Genomic DNA, 19,765 nt, shown 5'->3' with positions numbered 1-19,765 from the left:
GATCTCCAGAGGTCCCTTCCAACCCTATGATTCTCTGATTCTCTGATTCTCTGATTCTCTGATTCTATGTGACACTGGTTTGGAGAAATGACTGGTTAAAAGCTATTACCCTCCTCACTCTGAACTCTAAAGCACTTCAGCAAAGCAGCCATATGAGGCGAAGGCATCCCAAGTTTGGCTGGTCCAGGCAAGGTGGGTGACTCACCCTTGCCCAGAAGCCGCGTGCTGTCTGCTGCCCTTGCTGGGAGGCTGCTCCCACTCCAGACGGACGTTGTTTCGTGCACAGGTTGCACAATCCTGCTTGGCAGCTCAGGCTGCCGGGTTGCAAAACACACATCTGTCCACCGCAGTCACACTCCGGCGACTCATCCGAGAGTGAGCCCTTGAGCCCATAGAATCATAGAATCATTTAGGTTGGAAGGGACCTTTAAGCTCATCAAGTCCAACTGTCAAACCAACAATGCCAAAAACCACCACTAAACACTGTCAGGGGTGCCAGGCTTTCCAAAAGCACAGACAAAGAAGCCGATAAGCGGGGTTTTAACAGGCAGTAAATTGGGAAAATCCGTATTTTCTACTGAAACTATGCACAAAAAGCAGCTACTGTAATGTCCCCAATATTGTGGATGTCAAGGTGTGTGCTAGGTGCTGGCTGCTGGCCGGGAGAGGGAGGGATGGGGATGGAGGAGGGATAAGTTTTCATTTTTCAATACATTTTCAATTAATAAAGCACCTGCACCAGTGCACATCAGGCCCCCTCTGTGGTGGGGAGCGGGGGCAGCACCGCACTGGGTGGTTGTGCTGGCCCCTATCACCAGGCAGGGCTGTCCTGACTGAATGCGGTCAGAAGTAATCCCACACAATTATTCTGAACAAGCACTGTTTTCTTTGGAAATAAAGAGCCTTCTTTCAAAATATCCCATTTTTATGAAATATTGTTTTTCTGCTGCCAAGTTTGATTGGGATTTTTTCCAAAAATTATGATTTTTTAAATTCTCTCTCTTTTTTTAATTTTTTTTTTTTTTTTAATTATTTTGATCTGAAACTCTCCCAAAAAAACTCCATCAGAGAGAATGGAAAGAGTGTGGAGAGAATGTGCTTTCTGTTGGCTCAACCCCGCACCTGGACTCAGCGTGATGAGTAACCCGGGTCTATTAACAAACAAAGAGCGGTGCGCTTGCTCTCACTGTGCACCGATGCTCGCTGCAGACCCGGATGGTAAACTTGATGCAAGCTGAAAAGCCAAGAGACTTGAACCTGAAATTGTTCAAACCTCTTCTGGTCACTGTTATGAAGCTAAGTAGTTCACCCTGAGAAATTATGTGAAAGTACAACATTTAAGCGATGTGTGGTGGGCCAGGGAGGCTGACAGCCGGTACACAACGCTCCCTCTGCCTGCTGTGCTCGCAGACCCAATTTTCCTATTTGCACTGATTTCTGCAGCGTCCCTGAGGTCCCCAGGAAACGTTTCTCTTTCCTTTGTCTCTGAGGACTGGCTGTGTCTCCGCTCCCCGCTCTTCCCTGAAGATTTTTCCCCCCAGCTTTTCCCAGATCACAGCCCCAGTCGTGCATCTCCCTCTGCCACGTGACCATCTCCCCCTCCTTAGGGCAGCACTTGGGGAGGTGCAATTTGGCCCATCCTCCAGAGCAGTTTTCCTCCCTGGAAAGACCTGAAGAATAAGTTGCAAAGAAGCAACTCGCAGCCATGCAGACATGGGGCAGGAGAAGGGCACGCGCCTGTGTGTGTTGTCGTGTTGCCCACCAAAACCAAACTAGTACAGACCTGCTAATAAACAGGACAGAGAAAACTGAAGAGGAGGAAGCCACAAAGTGCCGGTGCAGAGGAGGAGATCGAATGCTGAGAAGATGAAAGGTCCTTCCCTGTGTATTTCCTCACCGCAGGGAGATGGTGGAAGAGGAGAAACTTCTCATGTGGTTCCAGCTCCCAGCAGAGGAGAGTGTGCAGCTCCATGCTCAAGCATACAATCTACAGGCAGTAATGCTGTAATAGAGCGGTGGAAAAACAGGTGGAAAAAGCAAAACCCATCAGAGTCAAATCGTCAGTGCCCACCATAGCACGTTCAGCACTCTTGCCTAACATATAGAAATTGGATTAGGAACATCTCCCAGAAGAAGAAAGTAAGAAAACCTCTTTCTCCCACACAGGGAAGGGGTGTAGGATAGCTTTTCCAACCACATGACGATGGCCAGGGTCTCTGTGTCATTAAAATTGCCAGCCTATGCTTTAAATGACGTAGTTTGTAGGGTGAACTTTAAAGCTCCTTGACTGGTCATTACAAAGTTTCCTAGACAATTTCAGCATGTGAGCTTGTTGTTGGCATCTAACACCGATAAACAAGCCTCGATGCTGGTGCTTTCCATCCCCGACACTGCAAGTGAGGACATCAGAGGTTTCTCTTTCCTGTGAAAAGCCCATAAGTCAGCCAGGTAATTAATTTTATGCTTTTGAGGAGAGCTTAGTCTGGCAAGGAGTTCAAGGCAGGAGCATTAGCAGAGCACAGCTCCCGCTGAACCCCAGGAGAGATGGATGTACCTTCTCCGAGGGGCCCTGCTCAGATGGGAGGCAGCTAGTGAAAGCAAAATAGGCTTCCTAACAGGAATTGCATCCCGAGTCATTATTTTCAGATACTTGAGTGTAAGCCAAGGACATACAGTGAGTATGTCCCAGCGTGAGCCCTGTTGATTTTATCGTCCTGTTATTCCACTGTGCACGAGGCTGATGCCTGTCCTGGGCTTTGTGCGGTTGACCCAGCTCTGCCTGACTTCTCACCAGACCTCGGTGCCATCCAGCAGCAAGCAGGGCCCAGGGTGTGGGCCCTGTCTCAGAAATCCGACATAATGAGGAGGTGTTATGGCATCCCAGGGTACCAGCATGACATCATTTCCCCATCCAGCACACAACGCGCTGGGTTTTCACCATGAGATGTGGTGTTTCCATATGGGACATCCTCTAGGCAGAGGCAGCTCCCATTACTTGGGGACCTGGAAGATTTTCCGAGTGCTCCTATGAGCCAGACGGGTTATTGCACAAATTGCAGCAGACGTTTCCACCTTCTCCTGTCCACAGCTGCTTCAGGAGGTGCCGAGGGGAGGCTGGGGGGTTGTTTTTGCCCCCTCTCATTGTTGCAGTAGTCATCCTAAGGGAGCGGGGTAACAGCTTTCTCCACGTGCTGGGATCAGTAACCTGCAGGTCCGTGTGAGGTGATTTGATGAAAGAAAAACACACGTTGTGCCAAGATTTTTTGCACCGTTTGCTCTTCATTGACAACTGCTGACTGTGCCCCAACCAGCTCCCCCAGGCAGGTGGGTTGGCTGGTGGCAGCAGGTCACCGTGGAGGTGCTCCTGCATGCTGAGCGCAAGAGCCCTGAGTTCATGGTCATGTGGTGGTGGCCCCTGTGCGAATCCAGATATTACTCCCAGGTCACCAGGGCTAAATTGGCCAGTTGGGTCAGCAGGCTGGGCTTTGGCTGCCCAGCACACCGTTCCTTTCATGTCCCCAGTCTCAGTGCCGTGCCAGCTCTTGGCCCCGAGAGGTATGAGCACCCGCCACCCTGCAGACCTCGCATCCTGGGTTGGGTGCCTCATGCATGACCCAGGATGGGTCCCTTCTTCAGGCTTGGCCTTTCGACGCTGCTGCCGAAGTGGGCGCACACATCAGGGGTTTGTTATGGTCCAGTGCAACAACACGGCACGTCACCTGGGGGACAAATGCCTGTCTCCAAGGGATGACACATCTTCCCTCCACGCTGCTTCTCCCCTCTGTCCCTTCCTTTGCCCCATCCTGCTGAGCCCAAAGAGCAAAAAATGACTCCACAGCAGCTTGCTGCATTTTTGCAGGGGCTGGGGCATCCCCTCCCCCCGGCGGCCGCTGCTGTGTGTAAGTGTTTTATTGTTTGCCTGTTGAGGTGTGAATGAAGTAATGGGCTTTCTCCGTCACTTCATCCGTCTCCGGCTGACAGCTTTGCTTAGACACATTGTGCTGTTCTGTATAAACCCTGTCGCCTTGCCATCTCCAAACAGACAGCTTCCTCTGGGAAACTGTAATCAAGCTCTCCTGAGCACTCAGCTAGCACTGTCCGCGGCTCGTAAATCACGGCGGCTTTCCTGGAAAATCGCGAGAGGAGACAGACGGACCGACACATACGCACCCAGCCCTGGGGTCCCACGGCTCCCGGGCAGGCGGGTGGGCAGGAGCCGTGGGGCTGGCTGCGGGCAGCGGGGCTTTCCGGGAAGGAGGGAACCTTTGGCTGCCAGTGCGAGTGTGCCTGACCAGGGTGCGAAGACCTCAGCGAGGTGAGGAAATGTTTCTGCTGACCCTAGCGCTGCACCAGCCCGTGCATTGGCTGACACTGCCACAGCATCTCTGACGTGCCTGAGGTTGGAGGCACCTGTTTTGGGAGCCGGGGCTGACCCACTGGCAGTGGGGATGCTCGCTGAGGGTCACTCATGGTCTCCATGCCCAGCCATTAGATGGGCAACACCTTTCCCTCAATGGTGATGAAGTCTCCTGTGATACCAAGTCATCGTCTCGTGAACATGGCTGGATTGCTGCTCTGGAGTGCTCAGCCCTCTCGGGGTGGTGCTGGGCACCCCTCAAGCCCCCATGATGGAATGAGCATCCCCTGTGAAGTACAATGGGAGACCAGCTGCCTCAGGGTCATGGCTCTGCTCCTCCACACCGTGCTCTCCCCTCATCAAGTCCCAGCTTCAAACCGCTCGGCGCGTGCATCGCCCTGGGCCCCCTGGTAAGCTGCCCCTGCTCGGGACCTGCCAGTCCTCCTGGGAGCCCAGCCGTCAGTGCGTCAGCAGCAGAGCTGCCGCATAAACCTCTCAGCACCGGGAGAACAATGCACCGGGCTTTTCTCCATCCACCTGGGTTTAAATACTCTGTCGGGAAGCAGGACGGCTGCTCCCGTTAGCAACCTGTGCTTCTCACTCAGTTATTTTGGGGAGGATGCTTGGCCAGCTTCAGCCGAGAGCTGGCAGGAGGTGACCTGGCCACTGCCAGAAGCTGCCACCACTGTCCCTGGAGCTGCGTAGGCACCGTGCAAAACACCCACCCATGCACGCCGTGGGACCAGCGCGTCCTGATCGACAGGGGCTGGGGACAGGCGGCTGAGGGTTTTGCCCTCTCAAGCACTTACTTCTCCAGGGACCCTTCAGCTGGAAAAAAGCTGTGTGCTATTTTTGGCCATTTTTATCCACTGGCTTGGGAATTTCATGCAGGTGGGAGCAGATGCAGGGTGGGAATGACCGGTTCAGCACCCTTTCCAAAGGGACCAGACTCCCCACTTCCTGACAAACTGCTGTTGCCATCGGAGATAACAATTCCAGAGGACAACAAGGCTTTATGGGCCAAAGTCCTCATTTCACCCCCCCTTTTCCCTGCAGTCCATCACCAGGCTATCAAGACTCCCATTGCCTGAGCCCAAACCTGTGGCGAAGGTGCTGAGCTCCAGAAAACAGGCCAGGGACTGCCTATTTTGCAGCTCTGGCTGTGAAGGAGATGAAAGTGAGTTGCTGGTCCAGCACAGTTGGTGTGGAGGCATATATCTGTCCTGTGATGATGGAGTGTTAAACACCAGTGAAGCAGGAGAGGAGACAGGGGCCGAGACGGACTTGGGGCTCTCTGCGAAATACAAGAGGACTTCATGTCTCTTTTAGGACCCCGCAGCAGTGGGCTGATGTTGAGCTTAACCTGGGATTATGAGAAGACTAACAATCGTCCCTCCGGTGCTGTCATCCCTCAGCATGAAAGGTGCTTAAAGACTTTGCCCTCGCGGTCCTGGAGGATGGACCAGTACAGCCCGTGTGTGTGCGGAGAAGCTGCCGGTGGGGAGAGGCAGTGAGCCCGGGCCCCGAATCCCCAGCCCAATTCAGGAAACCATCAGCATGATATGCAGCCCTAATTAGGGGAATAAACTTAGCAAAGAATTCAAACATAAATTTGCTCTTGCTGATTTCAGACTTCGCACACGTTTGCTGAGCGGACGGGTTCCCCCAGGACCCTGTACTGAGCTCTGCACTGTCTCTGATTTATAAGGTCCTCTTGGACATGCTAAATATAGTATTAAGTGTAATAAATGTAGATCACTTTCCTAAATATTCTGTGATTTATGCCCAGGCTCCTTCCCCTGAGAGCTGGGCTCATAAATCCTCTGTGCAGAGCTGTCGCGGGGGGCACATTTCCTCGGGCGGGTTGGAGAGTTAATAAGCGGGAAGGGAGCACCAAGCGTGAAAGGGAGAAGGGGAGAAAAGCCAATTTGGGGGGGACAGAGGGGGGGGGAGGTCAGAAAGAAAGTGAAGGGAGCTGTGGGGAAGAAGGGAGGGTTCCTATCGCCTTTTTTATGGCACATGTGGCACCCCCGTGTTGGGCAGCAGGATGCTGTGATGCTCCTGCTGGGAAAGGGGTGGTAGATGTCTCCTCCATGCCAGGAAATATGGCCCTACAGAAGTCTGCGGGAAGGATCGTGAAGCCCTGGGCACCACTGCAGGGCCAGGGTCCATGGGTAGGAAGCTGCTGTTGCAGCTTGCAGGTTTGCTTGACTGACCCTCCTCCTGTGCTGGCTTAAAACCTGTTGCATCCTATTGGCGTGGGCTGCTCTTTTCTTCCCCTCTCTGTGCAGGACCCATCACGGATGACATGAAGATTAAACAGGGAAAATGCTGACATGAAGGCTGGAGGATGTGCACAGAAACCCCAGAGCCCAGCTGGAGGGAATGGGAAGGGTTTTACCTATACCCAGCAGAGCACAGCCTGGGGAATGGATATCCCTTGCGATGCCCAGGGCAGCTCTCTACCCGTCCCCTGGGGACCATGTTGAGACCTACACACCATGACGCCTTCTGCTAGATGGGGCAGCTCCGAGAGCCTTGCAATGGCATTAACACTACCACAGAGAGCAGAGGAAGATGCTTTGCATGTTTCCCTGCAGGGCTGGGGCAGGGGCTTTCCTCAGCTGAGCTGCCGCCTTCTTCAAACTTCCCTTGATACTTGTGTCTGCTGATGCAGTCCTTCCTCCCTGCCCTCCCTCCCCTTCCCACCCCGGGGCACCTCTTTCTCCTCATGTTAGGTGTGATTCCCTCCCTGCTGTTCCTCCACCCTCCTCTGGCCAGGTCCAGACTCCTGCCCACCAGGAGACCTCACAGACCTTCGCTCTCCTCCCCCGATGACCATCTCTTCCCACCGCTTTCTCCAGTGCCCATTCTCCATCCCCATCATGCAGCGCACCAGGTCATCAACCTGGCCTCTCCCTCCCACAGGACCGCTCTTTCTGAAGCTGTTCCTGCAGCTCAAGCACTGTCTGGGCAGTGAAGGGTCCGGCAGCTAAAGTCCTGTCTCCCCTGAAGAAGCCAGGCCACCCCTGCAGCCACCTCCCACCCCACCTGATGAGAAAGCAGCCAAGGATGAGGTGTGCTATCTGATGGGAAAGCAACGCTGCAGGCTGGGAAGGGTTGCAAGTTCAGAGGAGGAACCTCTGGCCCAAATGGGAAGGGGACCTGTTTGAAAAGAGCCTCCCAAAGGGAGGAGAAAGGGGAAAAAATGGGAGAAGTCAAAAAAAAAAAAAAAAAAGCAAGCTGCAGATTGACATCAGCGTGCCCTGCGGAGAAAGGCTCATTTGTGATCGCGGACCGTGCTTCCCGAGGAGGACAAGAGGGTGATTTATCTGCAGGAACAAGAGATGGGTCAGGCAGGGAGAGATGCGAAAGGCGGATCTGGTCAGAGAAAATGGTCCTGCCAGCCCTTGGCACGACAAGGGAGGCTGTTGTGGGAGAGCGGATTCAGCAGTCCCTTTTTTTCTTGGAGACGATTGCACCAGTTTGCCTCCTTGGTACACGCAAGGATAATCTCAGCGTGCAGCTTCATTGCTACTCGACCACAGCCGAAGCAGGAGGGCTGCAGCGGGGCACGAGGCCAGCTCTTTAATGACCGTACTCTGCATTACGGATTTCCAGTAAAAATCCATCATGATTAACGCGTTGAATTTGTCACAGCCTAGACTTTCATGACAAAAAACATGACTTTTTGGGTTTTCTCACAACAAGTCATGTTCTTTGTAATCTAATAAGCGCTGCTCCCCCACAGTCCTTTACAAACTCAGCTCTGTTTTGTTCCCCGGTCGTCACAGATGGGAAAATGACCAGAGCTGTGAAACACTTTCATGCCATTTGTCAAGTTTTATTAAATGGCTTGGAATATTTTTATTACCAAACAAGGGTTTCTCAGTGGGGCTGGGGACCCTGCATGGGCCTTCCTCCATCTCCAGGGCTTTCGTGTGTTTTGTGCGACTCTTTTCCCCCGTTTTGCCCCCACAGACAGGCAGCCTTAATGAGAATCTGAGATTTCTCAGCAGCTTTGTGTCAAGCAGGGGAAACGTAGAGGAGCATTTGTATTTAGTTGCTTGAGGTATTTCAGTGCACTGTGGACTGAAAATGACAGCAAACAGGCAGCGAGGTACAAAACCCCATTAAATCATTTTCCCCTTATTGGGAGGAGAGAAAAACACCCCGTGCAGATTTGTTCCCATTGGTATCAGCAGGGCTGTAAGAAGTTCCCACGGATGAGGATGGGACATGCAGGTCACATCACTAGCGTAATACATCTTCTGCCCTCCATCCCTGGCCACCTCTCCCCTCTGCCGTGCCATTTCATACCATCCTGCCCTATCTTATCTTATCCCATCTCGCGTTTCTCAGTGCTGGACTCCTCTTTCCCTGCTTGCAATTAGTATGTAAGGTCAGCACAAGGACTCTTGCATGAAGAATACGCCCCGTTGGGTTGAAAAGTCTCTTGGTCTAAATTGTTACAATGAGAATTGAGGAAGAATTGAGGAAGAACATGAAATCCTGACAGCTGATATAAACTATAAAGTAACATGCTGGTCTCGCAGCGCAATATATATGTGACCAGAAAGTATTTGTGATCCACACCACAGAAAGCCCACATCCCATTTAGCTATTTATTGCAGAATTTGCAGGGATTTGGCAAAAAATGATAAGAAGAATGCAGGCTTGGAAAGCCCTTCTGGCCACTGGGCTTTGCAATGAGAGGTGGGAAGTCCCCACCTTAGGAAAGCACCACCATCATTGAGAAGGGTTTTCCTGGGAGACAAAAGTATCTTGATTAATTACAAGGCAGGAGGGTGGGTCTTATCCTGGGGCAGACTATCTGCTCCTGTCAGGTCAGGCAAGGCACAGCCTGATGTCCTGGATATCTGGGGGGGGAACTCTGCAGCACCTCTGTGTTTCTGTGTCCTGTGTAGTGATGAGCTGGGCAGAATTTAATGCTAAAAGTTCATTTTTCTGTCTCTGGGTAATTTCATTCCTATGATGACAGCAGGACTGAGCTCTCTGCCTGGACTGGTACCAGTCTGGGGGGATGAAGGTGAAGCCCAAGAAGACTGGAGTGCAGACGAGGGACCCACCAGAGGTGCAGAGGACATTTCCCAGCCAGTAAGGAGTGACAGGACAGACCTGAAGAGATCCCCTTGTACATGTGGTATCAAACACCGACCACTGCTCAGTGCCTATGCCTGAGGGCAATGAACAGCACTGATTTACCCCATAAATTTTGGCACAGTAAGTTCTGCAGTACCTTGAAGGCTGGGGACTCTGTAAGACTAACTCTGAAATCAATAAGCAGTAACCCCGGCCCAATAAACCAGGGTCTGTAACGTAATGTCTCCTAAGACTCAAGGGCCAAGAGTGTGATTTGGGTAAAAAAAAAAAACGTTATGCACAACGTCAATGGAAATGAGCAGGCTGCTGGGGATTCTGCTCATTGGATGTTGCATCATGTGCTGTGTGAGCTACATGATGGGATTATTTATCCAGAAACAACATTTTCCTCTTTGTAAGCCTCAAAGCATCATCACTGTGCAGTGTGCATTCCCCTGCTCAGCAAAGGGCAACGCACTCTCCAGCCTAACCTGTGAATGAGGAAGAAACAGCTGAATTTTATGACAGTCTCTGTATGTTGGAAGACAGTTTATGGGACCAGATCCAGTATATAATATCGGGGTGTGCAGACTAGTTTGATCAGGAGGAGAAATCAGTAAGAAAAGTCAGGCTAACCTCTTAGCGCAATGTATTTTTTCCTATTACAGGTGTCAGTCTCCCATCACATACAGAGGATCCAGGCAAATCCCGAGGATGGTCTTCTTCCAGAAATGGTTGCAAGTAGATAGATGGGGAAAGAAAGGTCCAAGTCCTTTGTTAGGGTTTTTGTCCAGTCTTCGGTTGGTTCCAGGGTTGAGGCTGATGCTGGGAATGTGGCTCAGCTGCGGAGTTCAGAGTCACAGACCTGGGACACCAAATTCCCCCAAAGCCATGTCCTGTGTCCCTTCCTGCTGCCTGCATTAGTGGTGGATCTCCAAGAGGTCAGTGAATTGTTCTGCATCCACGCACCTTCTGTCTATTCTTCTGCCTTAGACGCTGCACTTTCAGTGAGCTGCAGATTACCTGGTTCTGCCCCTAATAAACTTGCTTGTATTGCTTTAGAGATTTGCTGTGTGTTTTCATTTTGCAAATTAGGATCACGGAATCATGGAGTCATGGAATTTTCAGAGTTGGAAGGGACCTCTAGAGATGATCTAGTCCAACTACCCTGCTAAAGCAGTATTGCCTAGAGCACATGACTCAGGACTGCATCCAGGCGGGTCTTGAAAATCTCCAGAGAAGAGGACTCCACCGCCTCCCTGGGCAGCCTGTGCCAGTGCTCTGTCACCCTCACTGTAAAGAAGTTTTACCGTGTATTTGAACGGAACTTCCTATGTTCCAACTTGTGTCTGTTGCCCCTCGTCCTGTCACTGGGAACCACTGAAAAGAGACTGGCTCCATCCTCCTTCAACCCACCCTTTAGACACATAAGCAATAATAAGGTCACCCCTCAGCCTTCTCTTCTCCAATTCTTCTCCAAGGATTATTTCTTTCTGTCCTTCGCTCTAAGCACACTCAGCTCTTTGCAACTTTCCCTATCCTATCTGATGTTGGCAGCGTGTCAGGTTCTCTCCACTTTATCTTATCAGAATAGTAACTTCTCTCTCCAGATAAGAATGTGTCCAACTTGCCTGTTTCCCTTCTCACCAATTTAATTTTCTTCTAATCCTACGGGTAGTTTCAGGGCTGTTGCTCAAACCACTTGGGCCCTTCTGTTGTCTTTTATGGGAAGATAGAGTGATACATGCCCAGGCTTCCCTTACAGAAGCCTGGGGATATTTAACCTGCTTCACTTCCAGCATCTGCTAATTTGATGGCGCAAGCAGAAGACCAAGCCAAGCTAGCAAACGTGGTTGTTACAGATCTGTACCGGTCTCTCCGATTTCCCTTTGCCATTTTGCAAGCACCACTTTTGCGATCTGCCCCATCGTTCGCCTTCGCTTGGAAGGTGATCCTACAATGCACACTCACAGCAAGTGGTCTTCTGCCTCATCCAGTGCAGCTCCTGACAGCCAGTCAGTTTCTCATGAGTTTGACACTGTTTTGGTGCATCACGCATCATTGCTCCCCTGCTGCTGCAGGACATGCCACAGCATATGCCCTGTTGCCATGTAAGGCTTCAGGTTTTTTAATTTTTTTTTTTTTTTTTTAAACTCCGGATTCATACTCAGTGGTAGTACCGGAAAACAGTCATTTCTGAAGGATGTGAGCTCTTCCATCTGGTTTAGGAAGGCGGGGGTATTTTCTTGGAAAGGGTGTATCTGAAAGCTGTCTGAAGGGGCTGTGTGCAACAGAAAGCAGAAATGTCCTGGACAGGGACAACAATGCCCAGGGAAAATGTGCTGCTGGAATCACAGTGTCCCAGCAGGGCTGGTGGAAGGGGGTTCAAGGGTCTCCAGACCAACCTCCCACCAGTAGCAGGACTATCTCCAGCACTAGATTGGGGTGGCTGTGGCTTTGTCTAGCTGAGTCCTAGAAAACCCTATCCTGCACCTCTCTGGGGACCTGTCCCAAGGTATGGGAAGAAAAGTTTCTCAATGTCCTGCCTGGACCTACTAAGCCCCAATATGCAACCATTGCCCCTGGTACCACCAGTTTGGCTCTGTGCTATTTGTAACTGCCTTCTGGGTAGCTGCTGCTCCATTTCATCGCAGGAGGAGGTGGCTCTGTCAGGACTGCCATACAGTGCCTGGGCTTGGTAAGAGCTCAGAGGAGACCCCAGAGTCAAGACGCCTGGGCACCAGCCCTTGTATATCCATGTGGCAGGCTCCCAGGGACCCCACAGCTGCCACTTGTGTGAGCAGAGGTGATTTATGCTGACTTTTCATTTTGTTGTTTAGTAAATCAGGAACTTGGAAATCAGCATGGTTTCTTGTGCGAGCTTCACTAACGGCCGAGGTTATCACAACAGCTATAAATCCCCCACGATTCTGGATGGGAAATCTCATTATTTCTCCTCTCTCCTCCCCTCCCTGGGCCATGAGATCTGGCAGAGGTATAGGAGAGAGGAGTTGATTCAATCCAGCTCCGGCTAAAGTGATCAACCATGAATCATCATCTCCTGGAGACCCTCTCTTTTGCTGAGCCTTGACTCCCAGGGCAGCTGTGCTGGCTGGTCTGTGAGCAGGTACTGCCTCCAAGGCCAAAGCAGAGCACGAGGCGGGACATCTCCTGCCCTGACAAGGCAGATTGCTGTGCAAGAGAGGTGGAAACCATGCTGACCTCCTTTTTTTGTCCACTCCTGCACTTTCTGTGGGGACACAAAATGGCCAAGAGAAAGGGTGGACAATGATGCTAGACAACCACCTTCCAGGACTGGATAAGACTGTGAAAGGTCTTCAGCCAGCTACAACATGAGGGGAAACACTCGTGAACAAAGACAGACCCAAGGGAACACCTTTCCTCTCTCCTGCTGACCTCCCATCTGTCTCTGCTCCACAGGAGGGGAGTGTTCCTGTACCACCCTGCTCCATCAGTCCCAACCAGCTGCCACCTGCACCCCTCCTCCAGCACCTCCTGGCCCTTGGTGCTGTCTTAAGCAGATGCTCCAGAGCCTTGCACTTGGCACGTGGGGAGGAAATCTTCCTCCTTGACAGCAGCCCAAGGCAGTCAGATGGTTTATGACCTTCCCTTGCACTTGGCAACCCTCTGGAGAAGCTGTGGGTGTCCATGTAAGTCCTTCTTAGCTGGTATATCTTGTACAAATTGCTGCTAAAATAAGGACTGCTGCACTGCAGCACATCAGTGAGTCCCACAGCAAGACATCTTTTTTCATCCACTGTGATTCACTCCCTGGCACCCCATTTTTGGGTAAGAGCAGAGGGTGAGATGGAGGATACCAAGTCATGTAGGTATCCCCATGCTGACACCTCCTCCTTGCCTGCTCACACCGTCACACCCCTCCCTCCTAGTCTCTCTGGTGGACTCCACTTGTTCCCCCCAGCCTTTCTGTCCCTCTGCTCCCCCATGGGGCATGACATGGCTGCAGGTGATGGCACTGCTCCAAAGAAGCACCCTGCTGACTCGTGTGATGGCTTCATAATATATTCCAGCCTCCCCTCCATTCCCATCCCTGCTGCGTCCTATCATTTCCCTGGGTTGTTTTTTTTTTTTGTTTTTTTTTTTTTTTTGATTGCTGCTGAGCACAGATCTTCGTGTGCATATTTTCGTTAGTAGCTCAGCCACTTCATTCTTATGTTCCTACACAAGTCTTGGATGCATCATCGGGGCTCAGTGACTTACTGCTCTTTAGTGTGTCAATTTATCCCACCATCTTCTTCTGACACCTTCATTGCTCATTTTATAAGCTGAAACAAGCAGGGTAGCTTTCTCTCCAGCACCCTCTGTGGTCCTGAATGACTTGAAGAAACCACTTCAGCTTCCCATTGCTACTTTTTTGCCATCACCCTCTGTTTCTCTCCCAGGCTTCCAGCTACTCACAAACATCAGATTTCATGCCTTCCTATTGTTTATTTTTATACCTTTTTTATTTTATAACATTTTTTGCCATTCGCTCTGATGAAATCCCATCCTAATTCCCTTGTTAGGTAATCCCTGGCATGCTTTACGCTTGCTTCTATTGCCTGCGCTAAGGCTGGATTTCCTTTTTCTGAAGTACCCCGTTCAGCTCAAATAGGCGACGAAACCCTGTCATGTCAGCAAATGCTGTTGATTTTCTTTCCCACATGGGCCTTTCTGCTTTTCCTCTTAGGATACGCAACCTTCAAAGCCTCATTGATGGGCACATACACGGCTTCTATATCAAAGCTATGGCCTTAAATGGATTTGCCTTTAGGGCCCTTTAAATGAACTCTCCTCATTTATTTATTTTGAAGTAAGTTCCCACTTTCTAACGCTGAGCAGCCTCCAGCAGTTTTGGAGACAGCACTTCCCCCAGTGACTCTGGCTAATTGCGTTGTGAGCACTGGAAGTTAATAGCTCGCCACTGGCAGCTTCTTGAAGTAAAATCTCCATGTGATTTTGGAGCAAGGGCAGAAATGGCAAGATATCTATTAAAAAAAAACACAAACCAAACAAATAAACAACTCGGGCAGTACTTGTAACTGTGTGTTGCTGTCCGGCTCAGATCAGTCACCCCTGCCTGAAAAAAACCCCAAATCGTTCGTACTGTATTTGCAGTTATTTGCGGAAGAAATGTCAACTTTGATAGCAGTCATTGCAATCAGTTCTGAGGGACACAGAAGCTTAGTTGCAAATTCGAAGCAGTTTGGTCAGACGGGTTTCAGATTCCTTGACTCCAAACTAAAGACATGAAAATGAGGCTTGACACAGCAGATATTCCCCCAAATACTGCAGATTCCCAAGCTTTTCAGACCAGAGTAAACTCGCAAGCACAATTATATGCATGCCTGGGCTGAAGTGTGTGTCTTGAAAGCATCCCTTGCAAAAACACCCCGTGTGTGCTGCGGTGAGAAAATATTCCTCTAAAGCACGCCTCGCTGGGCTGTCCCGCCGCGCTGCCCGGATGCTCCAGGGCTTGTGCTGAGGGTTTGCAGGCGTGTTGCATCTCCGATACATCCCCAGCTCCTGTGGAGCGTGGGCTGGCAGGGTCTGAGCCGAGATGCCCCGATCAGGACGTGCCTCCCAAAACAGCAGGGCAGCTTCTCCCCTCTCCCCCTTGAGGGCTCTCTGCACAACCGCCTATTTATAAATAGCATCTTCATCCCCGTGTCCCCGCAGAGGGGACGCCGCGCCTGCTGCCCTCAGCCCCCAAATAGCTGCTGGACGAGGAGGGCAGGCTGTGGGCTGCGTGGTGGGACCGCCGAGCCCGGCGTAGGCAGCTCCCTGCCAGCTCCAGCCGGGAGCCAGCATTCCTCAACTGGCAAGCCTCTGGCCCCGATGAAAAGCCCCAATTCAGCCGCCTGCGCGCCGAGTACCTGACACCTTCCCCAGCACAAAGAGGGCTTTCTGCCTCCTGCGCCCGGCTGCTGCCGGGGAGCGGTGGGCACAGAGAGCTGCCTCTTGCTGAGAGGGGTCACCGAGCCACATCCTGCACACACCCCCAACAAAACCCTCTTGTCTTGAAGGGGGGGGAGCACTGGAGAACATAGCCCGGGGCAGGTGGCTGCCAGCCTGGATCGTGGCTCCAGGTCTGCCAAACTTCTGGATGGGATGGCTTGCCCGGGTCTCCAAGCCTTGCTCAGGTCAATGGGATGGCGAAGGTTTTAGGACCAGCCCTGTGGCTCCTGCCTCTGAGCTGCTGACCTGGCCAGGCACACTGGGGTGGCCGGTGCTCCCCCCGTCCCGGTGCTCCTCCACAGCAAGCCCTGAGCTGGGATGGAGTGGGTGGTCACGCCGAGACCGCCACGCTTGGTGGGTCGGATGGGGTGTGATGATATACAGGCTTGGCTGGGAGGTGCGGGGTAATCCTACACTGCAACAGGGTTTGTGATGGATGGAGGGTAACTCATTTAGGGAGGTATTCACTGGGGAAGCACTGGCGAGGCCATCAGTCTTCATATTATTGTCTTTGTTCTTCCTGTTCCCTAGGAGAGCCAAAGTTGGAAATGGTCCACAAAAGCTCCCTCACCCACCAGTGCCTAAATGCAGGCCACAGCGTGTGACGCAGACCCCGCAGAACGTAAATTAGTCGGATTGGAGACCCTGCATCATTTCTGCTTTTTGTCCAGGGACTGTCAAATGCGATGTACATCAACCGTCTAGGAGGAGAGGACCAGATCTCAGGGCTCCCATGCTGCAGCTGAGAGCCAAAGCCTCTAGACCGCAGCCGGGGCCTCCCGTGCCTGCCCTCTGCCTGTGCCTCGAGCCTCTTCCTGGCTCATCAGTGGTGTCCCGGTACAATGTTCCCAGAGCTGGATGTTGGGAATCTGCCTGGGCCCCTTCCCCAGCTTCCCTGTCCATCACAGAGGGACAGCCTTGCAAATCCATCTCTTGATTCAAGACACCTTAAACTCAGGCTGTGCAGTGCAGCGCATCGCAGTAAACCCCCTCCTTGGATCTGGTCCTGTGAAACTCAGGGTGTACGTTGACTTCAGCCGGCTTTGGGTCAGGCCCTGCGGTCATCCTGCCGCAGAAGCGCAAGGGTAAATCCTCCTCCCCAGGTCTGGTGTCCCGCAAGCCCCAGGCGCTGCCCAAAGAGGCTCAGCCCATTACGAGAGAACAGGGAGACGCTGGATGCATTTGCATTCCTTCTGAATGCAAGTCAGATGTGACATGAAACATCACAGTTCAGGCAGATTGGCCAAGAAACCAAAACCAAGATTGCTCTCAGCGAGATGTGCAAACCCTTTCCTGTCTCCCCTAATCATCGTTCCGCCTTTTATTGCTCTCATGAACTCTCTTGCAGAAAGCACACATGGCTTAAAAAAAACCAACCCAACAACAAACCAGATCCATTCTAGGTTATTGCCCACGTTTCCAAAGCAACAACTGAGCCCTTTGGAAGGGAAGCAAGAAATTACTGTGAGGGTCTAATGAAGGGATAAAAGGCTGAAGTCCCCGGTAGGTATCATGGGACACCTCTCCCAGATACAGGCGCATTTCGCACAGGTGTGTCTGAGGAGGTACCCCGGCACAGCTCACACATCTCATGGCCACGGCAACACCACGTACAGACTGCTGGATGGGTGCAACCCTTTCAGAAAGAAGTGGAGGAGCCCCGCTCCATCTGTACGTAACAGCTGGGAAGAGCAAAATACATCAGTCTCCGAAGCCCTCCCTTGTCTGCTTAATGTACTGAAGACCCTGGGCTCCAAGCTCTCAAGCAGGGCTTGCATCAGTGGCTTCATGGAGGCTGCAGGAGTTTCTGATGCCCAGAGAAAGCTGGTGGGTCCTGCAGAAATGACGTTGCGAGTGGAAAGCATTGCAGGTCCCTCCATCACTGACGCAGCCCCCAGCGGCCTTGTTGCTGTGGAGGTTGTAAGGCTTGATCCCGGCATTCCCATAGGATCATCAGGCACTTCTGCTGGGCAGAGGATGCCGTTGGGACCATCAGGGGAGATGCTTAGCTGTGCTGCTGTCACCGTGAGTGACTTGGAGGTGGCAGCCGACATCTCTCCGCCTCCATTCTTTCCTTCCACATCTCAGCATCTCTCCCTCAACCCCTTTTTCTTTCTCTCTTTTCTGCTTGGAGCTCCCCCATGCCGGCATCCAGGGAAAAGATGCTATAAACAGGATATGGGCTCTCTGGAAATCTGCAAGCAGGAGTGGCTGAAGGTATTTAATAGTATCCCTGCAGTAAACAGGGATAAAGAGGGATCAGCTGTATGGAGCAGGGAGTCAGTATCAGATGGAGTTGCTCTGCCATGCCGACTATTTACTGAAACAGGAAACAAATATTTTTTTGGCTTTTGCCAAAGAAAGATTTCCTTAAAAATGTGTTAATATTAGAAGTAAAAATGTAGCTTTTAGACATTTAAGTGGCCACATTCACTGGAGTTTTATTTACTATATAAAGGTTAACATTGGTCTGTTTATCCTACGGACGAGATTTCCAGCAAATTACAAGAAGGGTCATGTAACAGTCAGCTCCTGCTTGCCTGAGCTTATTTGCCAGAGCCAAATCCCTGGAGCCTGCGGAGCTGGAGCAGAGAGAAGGGATATTCAAAAGGACTCTGAGGACGGGAGAAAAGGAATAACAGAGCTTTAAGTTGCTCCGAGTTCACTCACCGGGAAGGTGGAGGCTGGGCTCATCCAGGTGCTGGGGTGGGGTGGTGAGAGGCAGAGATGCTGCGTCGGACCCCCCAGAGCTGTCTGCGAGAGCGGCCAGTTGGAGGAAGGCTAAAGAAAACCCATCGTCAGTGCAAGCAAGCTGCTTTCCTGCTAACCCCAAAGAGCCAGTTTAAAGCCTGGATCAGGAGATTTTATCCCTTGGCCAACACTTCTTACGTAGTTTTACTATGATTACTCTGCTTCAGATATGGTGGTGCTCCAGAGAAACATCCAGTTGCTGTTCTTCATCCAGCAAGAACATTCTGGGACCTGCGCTGAGGGAACACGATCATTTAAATTTCTCTCGCAGACATGCTGTGCTTTCCCTGAGGGGTCAGGCTGCCTTGCACCCTCTCCTGTCCCCCATGATCTGGCAGTCCCCTGCCTCGGACAGGCTCAACGAGGTTGTCCCATCTCCTCCTGCCAGTTTTGGGACTTGCTTCTGCCTCCAGCTTCCCACAGTGCCCCGTGGGAAGCTGATTCTCAAAGCAGTTGTGAAAGTCCTGGAAAATGATTCTGCGTTAAAAAAAAATACATTAGAAAATGGGTTCATTATTAGCAGCTCTGTTCTTAGCACCATAAAATCTGAGCAGCGAAGCAAGTTTTTTCTTTAATGAAGCAGTGCTGGTGCAATCAAGGAACACCGCTATCTGGAAGAGATGCTTTAGCCAAATTATTAGCCCTAATATAGAAAAATCAAGGTGAACATCAAAGGCTTGAGATACCTAGGAGGTTGAATTAGGTAATTTACTACTTTTCTGGTCTTAAACTCTGTGATTTGCTTAGCCTTATTAGCTGGGATCAGCATGGCCTTACGACAGTAAGAGCAGAGGAAAGGCAGAGAGCTGGTGGGGGAGAGCCTGGCTGCAGTCTGGAGGTCTCACGCCGGGCTGTGGTGTGGGACCCCTGAGATCTGGTCCTGGTAAATAGTTGTTTAACACCTGGGGACACCTCAGCCACTGATTTGCACAGCCGTTCCTCAAAGGGTTTGACACTAGAAGGTGCGGTGAGACCTGCTGTTCATTCATGGCGTGAAGAGGAACAGCGGCCCCAACTTGCTGGGTCCTGCCAGCACTTCCACTCCACACGTGTAGAACCTGGCATCACCACGGGGGGCGGGAGGGCAGGCGTCTGGAGGGGAGGGACGTCCAAAGCAAGCTAACACCAGTCTGTGCATGGCCAGAAAAGGGCCAGGCTTTGCACCTGCCACCATGTGTGGTCCCATCTGCCTTCAGGAGCCAGGGGACCATCTTGTCTGGTCATGATGGGTTTTACGGAGGGGAGCAGTTCATTTTTCCCTGCTATGTTTCACTATGTACCCACACTGGCGAGTTTTAAGAGCTGATCGAAATGAAAATATCACGAATACTACTTCAGCTCCAAAACTGAATGCTGGAGGCAGCCAAGAGCCGCAAGGGTGCATAACGGAAAGTATGGGCAGTGTTAGCCATCGCTGCTGCTATATGCATTGGCTATCGCGGGAGGGAAAATCTGAATCAGAAATAATGAACCAAGTGGAGAGACCTGCGGATGGCAAGAGTGGAGACGAGTGTTCCCTGAACACCAGGAGCATCCCAGCATCAGCCTGAAAGGGATCGTCCCTCCCAGTTGAAC

General features: G+C 51.5%; 1 long non-coding RNA gene across 1 annotated transcript; it reads right to left on the bottom strand.

Moving 5' to 3' along the window:
* Nucleotides 1–17,957: 17,957 nt before the first annotated feature.
* On the bottom strand, nucleotides 17,958–18,415 carry LOC309680118. Its single transcript, XR_014269876.1, has 3 exons — nucleotides 18,329–18,415; nucleotides 18,110–18,220; nucleotides 17,958–18,021 (listed from the first exon to the last, which is right to left on the bottom strand). It is a non-coding gene; the product is annotated as an uncharacterized lncRNA (long non-coding RNA).
* Nucleotides 18,416–19,765: the final 1,350 nt, after the last annotated feature.

Source organism: Vanellus vanellus, assembly GCF_965231255.1.
Source record: "Vanellus vanellus genome assembly, chromosome: 20".
NCBI classification, from domain to species: Eukaryota; Metazoa; Chordata; class Aves; order Charadriiformes; family Charadriidae; genus Vanellus; species Vanellus vanellus.
This window is presented reverse-complemented; position numbering and strand designations above follow the sequence as displayed.